This window comes from Piliocolobus tephrosceles, chromosome 15, assembly GCF_002776525.5.
Source record: "Piliocolobus tephrosceles isolate RC106 chromosome 15, ASM277652v3, whole genome shotgun sequence".
Lineage (NCBI taxonomy): Eukaryota > Metazoa > Chordata > Mammalia > Primates > Cercopithecidae > Piliocolobus > Piliocolobus tephrosceles.
Window position 1 is genome coordinate 3066065 of NC_045448.1, and position 13709 is coordinate 3079773.

At 47.9% G+C, this 13709-nt stretch overlaps 1 protein-coding gene across 10 annotated transcripts in view; it reads right to left on the reverse strand.

Annotated features, from left to right (window-relative positions):
- Nucleotides 1–13709, reverse strand: part of EIPR1 (EARP complex and GARP complex interacting protein 1) — a 173420-nt gene that overhangs the window by 63388 nt on the left and 96323 nt on the right. Inside the window, exon 1 of one of the 10 annotated variants that reach the window (XM_023198750.3) lies at nt 6690–6832. The exons of 8 other annotated variants lie outside the window; for them this stretch is intronic. The gene's annotated coding sequence lies outside the window, so the exon portion shown is untranslated. Of the gene's footprint in view, nt 1–3528; nt 3621–6689; nt 6833–13709 lie in introns of those variants that run through there. One more of the 10 variants, XM_023198733.2, reaches the window with a different exon arrangement.

The following is a 13709-nucleotide window of genomic DNA, read 5'->3' on the forward strand; positions in this document are numbered from 1 at the left end:
TGAGCAACAGAGCATAATGGATAATGTCAACAGAGCACAGTGTGCCCCGCATTCTGCAGACAGCACACCCACATTTACACAAATCCATAAGCAGGGCGCATCTGCTCTTTAAAATATTTACGACCGCAGGCAGCAAAGACAGAGCAGGGAGAAGCATGGCCTGAGTCGGCAGGCAGAACCCGGCACGGTTCATCATCGGCATCCTGTTCACTTACTTTGTCTTTGTTTTAAACACCATCATGCTGTTTCAAAAGAAAATTTAATTTCCTCAAAATCGATTTCCTTCCGTTCCTCTTCAATAGTTCTTCAGAAAAGGGAGTGAAATGGGGGACTAAAGATATAATCACCACACATGCAGCTGGTGTCTAAAGTTGGCATTAAATGGGCTTTCTCCTCATAGCTGTATGAGATCACCTTAAATGACTACTAAGCACATTGAGCAATATTCCATTTGGAAATCCTGTCACTCATGTTATTCTGCCTCAGTTTACCTAAAGTGATGAGTGTCTGGGACCGGAAGGTAACGCCATTCAGAGGCACTGCAGGCTGAGGCCTGGAGCCCCAGCATGCAACAGGCAGCAGCCCAGCCTCACCATGTCATCAATACAGCCCCTTCTCCTAGAAATGGGAGTCCCATCCTTACGTGGGCCTGCTGGTGGCTGTCCGGTCTCCCTGAGTCTTGACACTCTTTATTTTTAAGATGCTCCAGGAATCTAGAGTACTTAGCAAAGCTACTTTGTGGATAAAGAGACTCAACTTGCATTAGAAAGACTGGGGTCACTTGTTTTCAGGAAAGGTGCCAGGCTCTAGGTCTCTGACTCTAGAAAATTTCTCAATGTAAGTTTTTTAAAAATTAGATTGAACATTGAATTCTTGAAGATAAATCCTTTCAGAATTTGCTTTCCATTTAGTTTTAAACTGAATATGTGCTAAACACCTCTCCCTTTTAAAGATGGCCTTTAATGAATAATAGTAAAATAGCAAACAGGATTCAACATTAAATCATCAACTCACATCAAGTGAAGAATATAAAAATATTACATATTGTGTTAGAACAAAAAGACATCCCATGAGTAGTACAAGAAGAAAAACAGTATGGCATTACAAAATAACAACGACCTTATGTTACAATCGAAAATGTATCACTCACTGATGATGATGCTCCTGCAATCTGAATATCAACTAATCAACCAAGAAACGCAGCAACGAACTCAATGACAAAATATCTAGCTTTGTGAATATTATTATTACCATTGTTAACCATGATCGAATGATAAGAAGTCAAAAGATTAAGATTTCAACCAGGATTTTCTGATTCCAAATTCAGTGCCCATTTTATATACCATGTTGGGTCTAAAAGAACGTGCAATTGTGGCTTAAAGAAAAAAAAAATCCTTCATCATATATTCATACAATGTTAACAATTCCAACTTTACAAAAATGGAGTGTACAGACAGTTCTGTCTACATGAGAATTTTATTTATTTATGTATTTATTTTGCTGAAATTTTCAGCTCGTGAGATTGGCAATGGCACTCCTGGAAACACGCAAATAACCGAAGAGAAAGTTAGCAATTTGGAGTAGGAAAGAAAAAATGGAATGCCTAACCCACCAGCACACACTAACCCAACGAGGTGGAGATTATCTTAATCTTTCTAAACGGCAGAAAAATACATGTCTAATCTTACAAATGATAGAACTAATAACAGGAGCACTAAATTGTGGCTGCACTTCAAAATGAATGAAAAATATAAGATGACAAAGGGAGGGTATAGTAAAAACAGCTATTCTGTGGAAGAAATGACTAATGGCAGACACTCCCCACCACATCCCCAATAAATTCCTTCTTTGGCAAATTCTTTTCAGGTGTAAACAAAGTGACTTTCCTGTAACTGCCAGCTCGCCAAACTCCATGTTGCCCTCAATAAAGCAAAAGTGGTGCATGTGAAATAAGATCTTCCACTCTCAGGTAAGCTACCTCCCTTCAAAGTCTACACCAGAGATGACGTTTAAGTGACTAGCTGGACAGCGAAGTTTCCACATAACCAGTTGGTCCAGCACTATCCACCTCTCTCCCCAGAGTCCATCAACTTCATAGAATGGAGAAGGCAATGGAGGAACCTCCCAGAAAATATCGTTAAGAGAATCTACACTCACTTCAACTTTCATTCTGAAACCTTTCTAATGTTGTAACAAAGAGGGGTTTTTGTTTCTATTTTCTTTGAAAAACATAAACCCACAAGGATAAGAAGAGCAATGAAGTTTTGGAAGCTGGAAAGAAACAGACCTTTAGAAAGATGGTCACTCGATTTACTACAAAAATCACACTCCGAGTGGAAAAAGGATGGTCTTTTCAATAAATGATGCTGGATCAATTGTATATCCATAGGAAAGAAAACAAACTTGTATCCTACCTCATCACATACTCAAACACCAATTCCAGATAGACTGATGATAAAGATGTAAAGATAAAATAATACAAATCTTTTCTAGAATACATAGAATATCTTCTCAACCTTGGAACAAGCAAAGATTTCTTAAATGGCAGGGGAAAAAAGCTGGATCATACAGAAAAAGACAATAACATAGAATCTATTAAAATTAAGTACTTCTATTCACCAAAAGACCCTATTAACTGGACTTCATCAACATTTATAACTTCTTTAAAATCAAAATTAAAAACTCTGCTGTTAGAAAGACACTATTAAAGAAATGAAGCACTGGCCAGGCGTGGTGGCTCACGCCTGTAATCCCAGCACTTTGGGAGGCCAAGGTAGGCAGATCATGAGGTCAGGAGATTGAGAGCAGCCTGGCCAACATAGTGAAACCCCGTCTCTACTAAAAATACAAAAATTAGCTGGACATGGTGGTGGGCACCTATAATCCCAGCTACTCGGGAGGCTGAGGCAAGAGAATTGCTTGAATCTGGGAGGTGGAGGTTGTAGTGAGCCGAGATCACGCCACTGCACTACAGCCTGGACAACAGAGCGAGACTCCATCTAAAACAAAAACCAAAACCAAAAACAAAAAAAGGAAGGAAGGAAGGAGGGAAGGAAGGAAGGAAGGAAGGAAGGAAGGAAGGAAGGAAGGAAGGAGGGAGGGAAGGAAGGAAGGAAGGAAAGAAGACAGACCGGGGGGGAAGATATTCATAATATATACATCTGACAAAGGGCCTGTATCCAGAATATATATAAAGAGCTCCTACAGCTTAATAATGAAACAATCCTTAGTTTTTTTTTAATGTACCTAACACCAAATCAGACACTTCACAAAAGAAAACCTATGAATGTTCAACAAGCACTAGAAAAGATGCTCAACATGATTAATAATTGGAAGAGGGCAAAGTGAAACCAAATGAGATTCACCACACATCTTACTAGAATGGTGAATTTTCATTTAAAAAAGACCAACAGTAGCAAGTATTGGCAAAGACGTACAGTAACTGGATCTCTCACAGATTGTGAAAAAGAGTGTAAAACAGTACACACACATTTGGAAAACACTTTTGAAAGTTGAACATTCACTTACCAGACAACCCAATAATTCCACTCTTAGAAGAAGCTGTCACAAAGCTTGGCTTGTTAATAATAAGCCTTGTGGCTGCTTTCTGACTTGGGCAGTGAAACCCAGCCCCAAGTAATTGTGGTCGGGTGACAGGATGTAACTGCCAGAAGTCAGGGGGTAGCGATTATCATAATGACCAACGAGACCAGAGTGCCGGCCAAGGAAGCTCACCTGGCAGAGGGCTGTGGAGACAGTTCATAGAGATGGTATTCCTAGGGGCGAAACAGACAGGCATGCAAGGAGAGTACTGCCTGCCTGACACATGCACACATGCATGCAAACATACATAGCACACATACATATTAAAAAGAAAACAAGAATGAGCGGAAGGCTGAGGGAAGTCACCCCACTCACAGTCAAGATCCCTTACCCAGCTCCAGATTGGAGCCAGCTTCAGAGCTGGAACTCACTGACCATACAGATGGTCTGGTTCCCCACGAGTTAGGAACCTGCAACCTTAGGGCAGGTGTACACTGCAACGATTACCCCAGTCTTTACCCAAAGGGACCCACTGCCATTTCCTGAATGCCATTCCCTGGGCAAAGGGTAATCCCCACACATTTCCAGGTCTGCTGAACACAAAGACACACACAGAGGCCCAGCAACCCTAAGTGTCCCACTGTCCTCCGGCCCGCGTGGGGCATGGGGACAATGGGTAATAAGTAAAGTCCTAGGCAAAGCCTGGCTTACCGCAGATCCTTTGGGTCTGTGGATGCACCCAGTGGGCAATTCCAGGGTCTGTTAAGGTCAAATAGGATTGACATACTGGGCAGTTTGTGAAATGTCCATACTGGGTCTGTGGCCTGTGGAGTTAATGGGAAGGTCACATACAAGCCTCTGAAACTGCGCTCCCCATCCCATCAAAGAGTGGTAGAGATCTGTGCCTACTTTAAGGATCAAGGATATGAAGTGGGCGTGGCTTTGCAGAATTCACCACTGGCTTCTGCAGAAAGCCAATGGGCCCTGGAGAATGACTGTGGATGACTCTAAGCTCAGCAAAGCAGGAGCCTGCTCAGATCCACAGTGCCAGCCGTGGAGTCTTGTTATAGCAGATTCCCAGGCCCTCAGGCACACGATGTGTGCACACAGACCACCAAATGCATCCTGTCCTATCCCAATGAAGAAAGAAGATGAGAAAACCATCCGCATTCACAAGCAAAGGAAAACAGTATACACTCTTGCCACAGAGCTGTGCTGGTCTCCCATTTTCTACCATAATATAGTTCAAAGAGGTCTGGGCAGCCCATAGAACATCACACGGACCCACTGCATTCATGACATCACAGTGACGAGGTAGGAGGAACATGCAGAAGACCTTGGCAAGACGGCAGGAGACACAAGCTATGGTGATTCCAGGACCTGTTACTTCTGCTGAGGACACCAGGACTTCCCCTCCAGAGCAAAAGCAGAAACCACGCTGCAATGCCTGGCAGGCCTCTTCATTCTAGAGGTGACACATTACACAGCTAGGAAGGCTGGGCCAGCCCAGATGCTGGGGTAGCATGTAAAGCTGCCAGCTTTGGTCAAGAGGGCACTGCAACAAGATCAGGCTGGGGAGAGGCAGCCCCGCCTCTGGGGACGCCTAGTAGACCTGCTGGTGTGGAAGCTGTCAGTGGTAGAAAGCATGCAGTGTGGACTTTGTGGAGAGCCCAGGTGGAGTCACCATGTGGTCCTGGGGTTCTGGAGCAAGCCATGCCATCTGCAGCACAGAACCACATCTTTGATAAACAGCTCTGACCATGCTTCTGGGTCCTGATAACGGAGCCCCTGACCATGGGGCACCAAGTGCCACGTGTCACCCATGAGAAGAGCTCAGTCATACCCACGAGGTCACAGGGTTGGGCAGGGCCAGCAGTGATTTACTACAAAGTAGAGACGGCGCACACAGGACAGAGTCAGGCAGGACCAGAGGGCACCGGAAAACTGCATGGTAGGTGCCCAAACCATACATGACCTCCCCGCCCTGGACCCTCCCTGCACTCATGCCTGTGGCCATGTGGGAGTCCTGTACTTTTAGCTGAAGAAGGAGAAGAGACCTGAGCTGCTTTACAGATCAATGAGTTCAGGAGAGGGCATAAGCCAAACATGGGCAGGTGCTGTCAGATGGCTACACTCAGGAGAGGGCTGGAGGAGCATGGAGGGAAAGGTGATTGTAAAGAAAGGTGATCATGAGGCAGGGCTCCCAGCACTGCTCTGGCCATCCCCGCAGCGGGCAAAAAGTGGCCCGTGCTCAAGGGCATGGCCAACTGCCTGGTGACTGTTTAGAAGCCTGGAAGGAAAAAGACTGAGAAACTGCAGACTCATGGTGTTGCATGCGGCAAGGTGATGCCTAGAGCCCCTTCCATCCTGAGAACGGGAAGGGGTTCATCCAATACTTATTCCAAGTATGACTTTGCCTTTCTTGGCTGCAAAAACAAAGCCAGCACTCTGATGCCCTGACCAGACACCACCCCGCAACGGCCCCACCACCACAAACAGCACACAATCAGAGAAGCCACAGAACCACACTATGCAACAAGCAGGAGTGGGCCCAGGATCTCCTATCCACATCACGTCACACCACCCAGGTGTGCCAGGTTCATGCAGCAAGAGCATGTAGCACAGCGTGGCCAGCGCCTTCCCCAGGAAGCAGCACGGCGCCGCCAGCGCCTTCCCCAGGAAGCAGCACGGTGCTGGACCCAGCTCCTCTGTCAGTTTCCTTGCTCCGATAATAGCACAGAGGCGTGGAACCCAGTATTTCCAGATGGCTCTGTGTCCCAACAAATGATGCTGCAGCACCATGAACTTTCTTATTATTTGACAAATTTAAAAATGCATATATTTATAGTATACAACATAATGTACTGATACATGTATACATTGTGGAATGGCTAAGCCAATTCATATTTGCATTACCTTACATACTTATTTTTTGTTATGAAGACACTTGAAATCTACTCCCTTAACAATTTTCAAATATATGATACATTGCTAATAACTTCAGTTACCATGATACATTGTTACTAGCTGTAGTCACCAAGACATCCAATATCTAGAACTAATTTCTCCACCTAACTGAAACTTTGTATCGTTTCACCAACATCTTCCTTTTCCCCATTTGCCCTCCGGCCAGCCTCTGGTCTCACCTTCCACTCTGCTTCTGTGACTTCAGTATTTTTAGATTCTGCTTATCAGTGAGATTGCATGGTGTCTGACTCTGTGCTGGGCTTATTTCACTGAAGACCTCTAGGTTCATCCGTGTTGCTGCAAATGGCAGGATTTTCTTCCTTCTTAGGGCTGAGCAGTGCTCCATTTGTACTGTGTCTTTATCCATTCATCCGGCTCATTAGCCTTGTTGCATACCCAGGCTGCTTCCATATTGTAATGAATGTCCTAATCATCTTCAGCTTGCCATGCCCCAGAAGAACTGGATAAACAAAGGCTTTCCTGCGTCCGGCAAATAAGGAAGCTCCCAGCACTGCTAGGGAAGTGTCAAAGGCAGGGGCCAGAGAAGGCTTCCTTGGGGCAGGACAGATCAAAAAAGGGAACTGCAGCGGGTGGAAGCATCAACTGTGTTAGCCACATGTGAGTTCACATGACACACGAAGACAACCTCACCCTGTTCCTTTGCAAAACACTATGGAACCAATGAACTTTTCTTCTTCTTTTTTTTTTTTTTTTTTTTTTTTTTGAGATGGAGTCTCACTCTGTCACCCAGGCTGGAGCGCAGTGCCGCCATCTCGGCTCACTGCAACCTCCACCTCCTGGGTTCAAGCGATTCTCCTGCCTCAGCCTCCTGAGTAGCTGGGATTACAGGTGCCACCACCATGCCTGGCTAATTTTTGTATTTTTAGTAGAGACGGGGTTTCTCCATGTTGGTCAGGCTGGTCTCGAACTCCTGACCTCGTGATCCACCCGCCTCGGCCTCCCAAAGTGCTGGGATTACAGGCTTGAGCTACCGTACCTGGCCTCAATGCATTTTTCTAAAAATTGGTAAATGAAAGGAAAATAAAATTAATGAAATTTCTAGCGTATGAAAAATTTACTTAGATTTCCAAAAGATTATAAAATTGCCCTTCTAGAATTTAGTCTGAAAATCTGGTGGGTACAAGATGAGTTCAAAGTGCCTTAGTAAAGTATGTGAAGACCAGAAATCACCCGAGGAAGATTAGAGAACATTAGAGGTGTGTGCAGGCAGGAGGTGTCTCTGGCATTGCCACCCAAAGAAATGAACAGAGCTGCACACGTTGCTGAATAAGGAGTGTGCTTGGGGTTCAGGAAATACGGTAGGTACCTGCACAGGTTGCTGAATAAGGAGTGTGCTTGGGGTTCAGGAAATACGGTAGGCATTCGTCCCTCCAGAAACTCTCCATATCCTCAGAAGCAGATGAAATGGAAGGTAAACAGCACTAAGGAAGAAGCACCCACGGAGACATACTCATCGGCTCTGAAACTCTGAGGATTTCTGTAGCTGTTTGGATCCCAAAAGAGTGTTCAACACACATCCAGCAGCTATCAAAGAAACTAAGGAGCTTTTAAGAAGGAAAACCTGATCTTTAGAAGGAAAATGCTGTAATAAGCAGGGAGGCATTTCGTCTTTTATCTATGTTTTTCACACACTCCTGAACTGGGGTCCTGAAAATGTAACTTCCTGTGCTGAATTAGTATCACAATGACTAGGAGCCAGCAGACGGCAGGGCTTAAGGCTGCCACATAAAATCAGGCCTATGGCACAAACCACAGCAGCACTGCCCACAGACACCACGTCTGTGCCGACAGAAGTCAGAGAACCACAGGATACCTGGGCTGGAAGGGAACTCCGATATCATGCTGAATGAACACAGCCCCTCATTTCACAAATGAGGAAACTGAGGCCCAGTGAAGCCACTGACTTTTCCAAGTTCAAACGGCTCATTAGCACTGATGTCCAGAATGAATGGAGCCTCCTGACTCCCATAACAGCCCCCTGCTTTGAAAGACAAAATTCCTAGTTGTGTCTTTAAAGCCAATTTGATGCCACTACCTACTTTTTACATGTTAACACAAAAGCTAAAGACCCTTAAAGAGATAAAGAGATAATCAGGGCAAAATGAAGGGAGGGAGGCATATTCGTGACCGCCTGTGCTGCCTGCTGGAAGGGATTACCAGGCAAAAGGCTTACAGGAATTCAAAGGAGATTAGAGCCTTTGTGAGCATGAATAGTAGCTCCAGTCAGCCAGGCTAAAGGGTGAACAATGCCCTGCCTGGGGGACATAATCTGATCCCCAGCTGGAGGAGGGGGAGGCTTCCAGGGCTGCATAAGCAGCACATTAAGATGGGGTTATTTTTAGAGCCTGCAGCCATCTCTGAGTCTGGCAGGAGCTGAGCAGGATGGATGAGGACAAATAACAGCCTCCCTGGGTGCTCACCTGATGCAGGTATGCCTCGGGGTGCACGACAGGATGCCTGAAGATCTGGGCCTAAAAATACCTTCCTCGATGGCCTTTTAAATGCCTTAGGGATGGCACCATGTACAGATTGCAGTGCCTGAGTGTGCAGGGGCAGAGACTGACTGCAGAAGGCGGCAAGGCTGATGAGCAAGACAAGGATGACACCAGGTCTCTTATCCTCCAGGCATTCGTGAGGGGCACCCGCGCCTCTGACAAGCTCTGCTGGCCAGGAGGCAGCAGGAGGTGGTGCCAGCATCACAACAGGCTGCTGCCCCAACAGGAAGAGGGTGCTGAGAAGTGGGGGTGTCAGGGGCTCGCCGGCCGTGAGCTCCAGAGATCCAGTGGGCGCAGGCATGAGATGCCAATCAGAGCAGTCTAGACCAGATGGAGCTGCAGCAGAGGCCAAGAGAGAAAAAGACAGGCAGGCTGCTCAGCCCCAACTCCACATGCCAGAAAGGCTCAGGGCAGAGACAGAAAGCTGGCCTGATGACCACAGTGCAGAGGCGCGGCCTCTCTCAGCTCTTCACCTAAGCCAGCTCACAGGCCTATGGCCCCTCGGTTTAGGGGAACCCAGGTCCCCTTGGGGAAGGACCCATGGCTATTTTACAGGAGAGTGACCATGGGGAGAGGGAACTACCCCCAGACCCTGAATCAATGCCAGTCCTGCTGGACCCAACACATCACAGGGTCTACGGCCAAGCAGAGACCCGGAGGCTGTGGCCCAAGTCCGCCTCAGAGAACCCAGTGGGGTCAGTGTATCCAACCTGCGGTTATTTCTCCAATCCCTGCATGTGCGTTGGAATAGACGGACCCGGCATTGGCAGGACAACCACACAGCACCCACTCCATGGCTACAGAGCCAGTGACGACAGGAAGGACCAGAGGGACGCCCCGGGACATTCCCTCACCTATGAAAATAGTCAACCGAAAGCAACACTGCAGCGTTGGTGGGATGGAGAGTTAGGACCACCACGGAGGTTGGGAAAGATGCTGGGTGCTGCCGTGGACCACACCCCACTAAACCCAGCTGTTTGGCCTGCGTAGCGGCAGAGGGTTCTTGGAGAATGATAGTGCATGATCATAAACGTAATCAGGTGGGCAACCCCGACGCAGCCATTTCAGATACGCTGCTGTCTCAGAGCATGTCTACACAAGAATGCAGGCCCTGGCTTCTGATGCAAAGATTGATCTAACAATTTGGTCTACACCACCAATCTGAAGGGCCACCAGAAGCCATTTGCTGTCACCTGGCAAGGCCAGCAGTACCTGTTCACGTCCTGCTGCAGACCTACATCAAGACTCAGGCCTGGGGCCAACGTGCTGTACCCATCAGGCACATCTGGCCTGCACCCCATGAGCTAAGAGTGGTTCTGCATTTTTAGAGAGACATCAAAGGACACAGAGAAGACTATAAGACACAGACCGAATGGCCTACAAAGCCTAAAATATTTACTCTCTGGCCCTTTAAGGAAGAAATTGGCTGGCTCCATCCACCTGTGCCAGTGACCCACTTGCCGCCTCAGGTGCTGAAGGCGCCCTGCAGACCGTGCCCTGTGTAGCGCACAGACTGTTCGGCTGCTCTCCTTGGAGATGAGCCCCTGTTCTCAGCCAAAGGCCCTGGAGGGAGACTGCAGGAGGCAGGGCCTTCCGCGCCATAGTCCTGGAGTGGTTGTGAGTGTGTGCAGGGAAGCGTGGCCCCAACACCGGGCCCTTGGTCCTTCCGTGACCCTGTCACCTCAGCCTCGTGATAGCCTTTCCACGAGCCTCTCAATCCAGAGACTGGAACCCCAAGACTTCCTGCCCACACCAGCTCCGGGAGGCCTGGAGCCCGTGCCAGCGTCCTGGTTCCCTCTGAAGGCACCTGTGGGGCCATGTGTACCCTGCGTATAGCCCAGAGGGTTCCCACACCCTCTGCACTCGCGGGGCACAGCACGCTGTCAGCTGTGACCGTCTACTCCCCACCTGCAACCCCGAGGGCAGCCTCCTGCCAATCCAGCGACTGTGGACCAGCTCCAGCCTGGCCAAAGCAGCCACCTCTGCTGCACAATGGGCTGAGGTCTGCGCCCCGCCAAGATCTTCCTTCCTGAGCTGTTCTTGCTCAGTCTGGGGTGACCTGAGGGAGTTTCTTAATATCTGTCTCCTGTGACTCTTCTACCACACTTAGCGCTTCTTTACACTAAACTTCCCTGCTTAACGTGCTGTTTCCACTTCCTGCCCAGATCAATACAGCCTGACCTCATCCACAAAGACCTCAATCACAGGGACAGAAAGCACACTGAGGACAGCATGCGCTTGGGGCCTGTTGACCAGGAAGCATCGGGCACCTCAGATGCCTGAACAACACAGGTGCACAGAGGTGGGAAGTAAGCCGGCTCCCCTTGGCTTAGGGAGATCTCAAGGTCTGGTGATGTGGAGCAGGTGGGGGCATCTTCACCACCACGAGGCCGACTCTGGGGGGCTTTTTGAATCTGGGAGGTAACATATGACATAAAGCCTACCTATGTCATACGGCGGGCTGAGAAGACCTGCATGGCCACTGGCACCCAGTGTCGGGGTGAACAAGCGTGCTGTGTGGGGCCTAGGGGAGAATCACAGGCCAGCTAGTGAGGTGTGGGAGGCAAGCAGTGTCCCTTCTGCATGTAACTTCTCTCCTGTCCGGACACAGCTCCTGGCTTCCCTGCCTACTCCATCATGTGGGCACGCACTGAGCACTGCACACCACAAAACACGTGTGGCCTGATCATGATGCCCTAAGCGCAGGCAGAAGCAGCAGTCATACTCAATCATCACACTCAATCATTGCACTCAGTCATTGCGTGGAAATCTCACTTCTTCCAAACAAAATTGTGTTCAAACAGGTCCTGAGGCACAGGCAGGTGGCATAACCAGGGGCAGCAGCTCCCTCTGCCTTGGCGCCACTGCATTGCCTCTGTTCTCCTGGGAAGCTCCCCAGCACCACGAATGAAGAGGAGCACCAGCCCTCGGCTCGGGAGCACCGACCCTTGGCTTGCACACAGCACTGCCTCATGAGCTGCAGCAATGGGAAGTGCTCCATGAAGAAGTGTCTCTGACGACAACTGGTAAAGAGAAATCATACCAGGAGGCAAAATTCTGAGCAGGACACTTGGCCGTCCACATCGTCCAGATGGGCAGAGATATGGGTCTGTATTGATTTAGAGGCAGTAGCCTCCATTTTGCCCTTATAACAAGGACTTGGAAAGCACAGAGCAGGGGCGAAACAAGAGGGGAAGTCGGGGCTCAGGCTGAGCAGAGTGCAAGCCCATCTGTGCCCACATGGATGCTCGCCACAGGGTCTCAGTTCCAAAGAGGCTCTCAGAAGACCTGCCCTGCGGATGCCAATGCTCCCGCAGAGGGCCTGGTGTGTGTCGGCGTGTGCCAGTGTGTGCTCTGCGGGGTACCTCCTCCACGCTCCAGGTTTATTACCTTTTCCTTTTGCGTCTCCACGCGGGGGTGGTAGCTGCTTCCCATGGTAACTAAGATCTGTGTTTCCTCCCTGGATGACATCCCCGCTTTCTGGAACACAGGCACACTTAGTACAGGTTTGGTTCTAGACCACCACGATAACATTCATATTGCAGAAAGAGAGCCACATGAATTTTTTGGTTTCCCAGTGCATGTAAAAGTTACACTGACACTATAATGCAGTCGAGTAAGTGTCCAAAAACATTATGTCTAAAAAACTATTGGGAATACCTTGATTTTAAAATACTTTATTACTAAAGAATACTAACAATCACCTGACCCCTCAGAGAGTTGTCATCTTTTTGCTGGCGGAGGGTTTTGCCTCAATGTTGATGGCAGCTGACTGATCAGGTGGCAGCTACTGAAGGATGGAGTGGCAATGGCAGTTTCTCAGACAAAAATGAAGTGTTCTGCATCCATTGACTCTTCCTTTCATGAAAGATTTCCCCAGCACGTGATGCTATTGGACAGCACTTTATGCACAGCAGAACTTCTTTCAAAATTGGAGTCAGTCCGTTCAAACCCTAACACTGCTTTATCAACCAGGCTTACGTAATATCCTAAATCCTATGTTATCATTTCAACAGTGTTCACGGCATCTTCACCAGGAGTAGATTCCATCTCAAGAAACCACTTGCTTTGCTCATCCTTGAGAAGCAACTCCTCATCCATTCGAGATTGATGGTGAGATTGTAGCAATTCAGTCCCATCTTCAGGCTCCACTTCTAATTCTAGTTCTCTTGCTATTTCTACCACAACTGCAGTGACTTTCTCCATGGAAGTCTTGAACCCCTCAAAGTCGTCCACAAGGGCCAGAGTCAACTTCCTCCATTAACTTCCTATCAACGTCAGTATTTCGACCACCTCCTGGGAATCACAAATGTTCTTAATGGCATCTAGAATGGTGAATCCTTTCTAGGTTTTCAATTTACTATGCCAAGACTCATCAGAAGAATCACTGTCAGTGGCAACAACAGCCTTAAGACATGTATTTCTTAAATAATAAGACTTGAAAGTTGAAATTACTCCTTGATCCATGGGTTGCAAAATGAATCCTGTGCTAGCAGGCACGAAAACAACATTCGGCTCCTTGGTACCCCTTCAGAGCTCTTGGGTAACGAGGTGCATTGTCAATGGACAGTAATTTTCAAAAGAATCTGTCTCTGAACAGTAGGTGTCAACAGGGGGCTTAAAATATTCACTAAACCATGCTAGGAACAGATGTGCTGTCATCCAGGCTTTGTTGTTCCATTT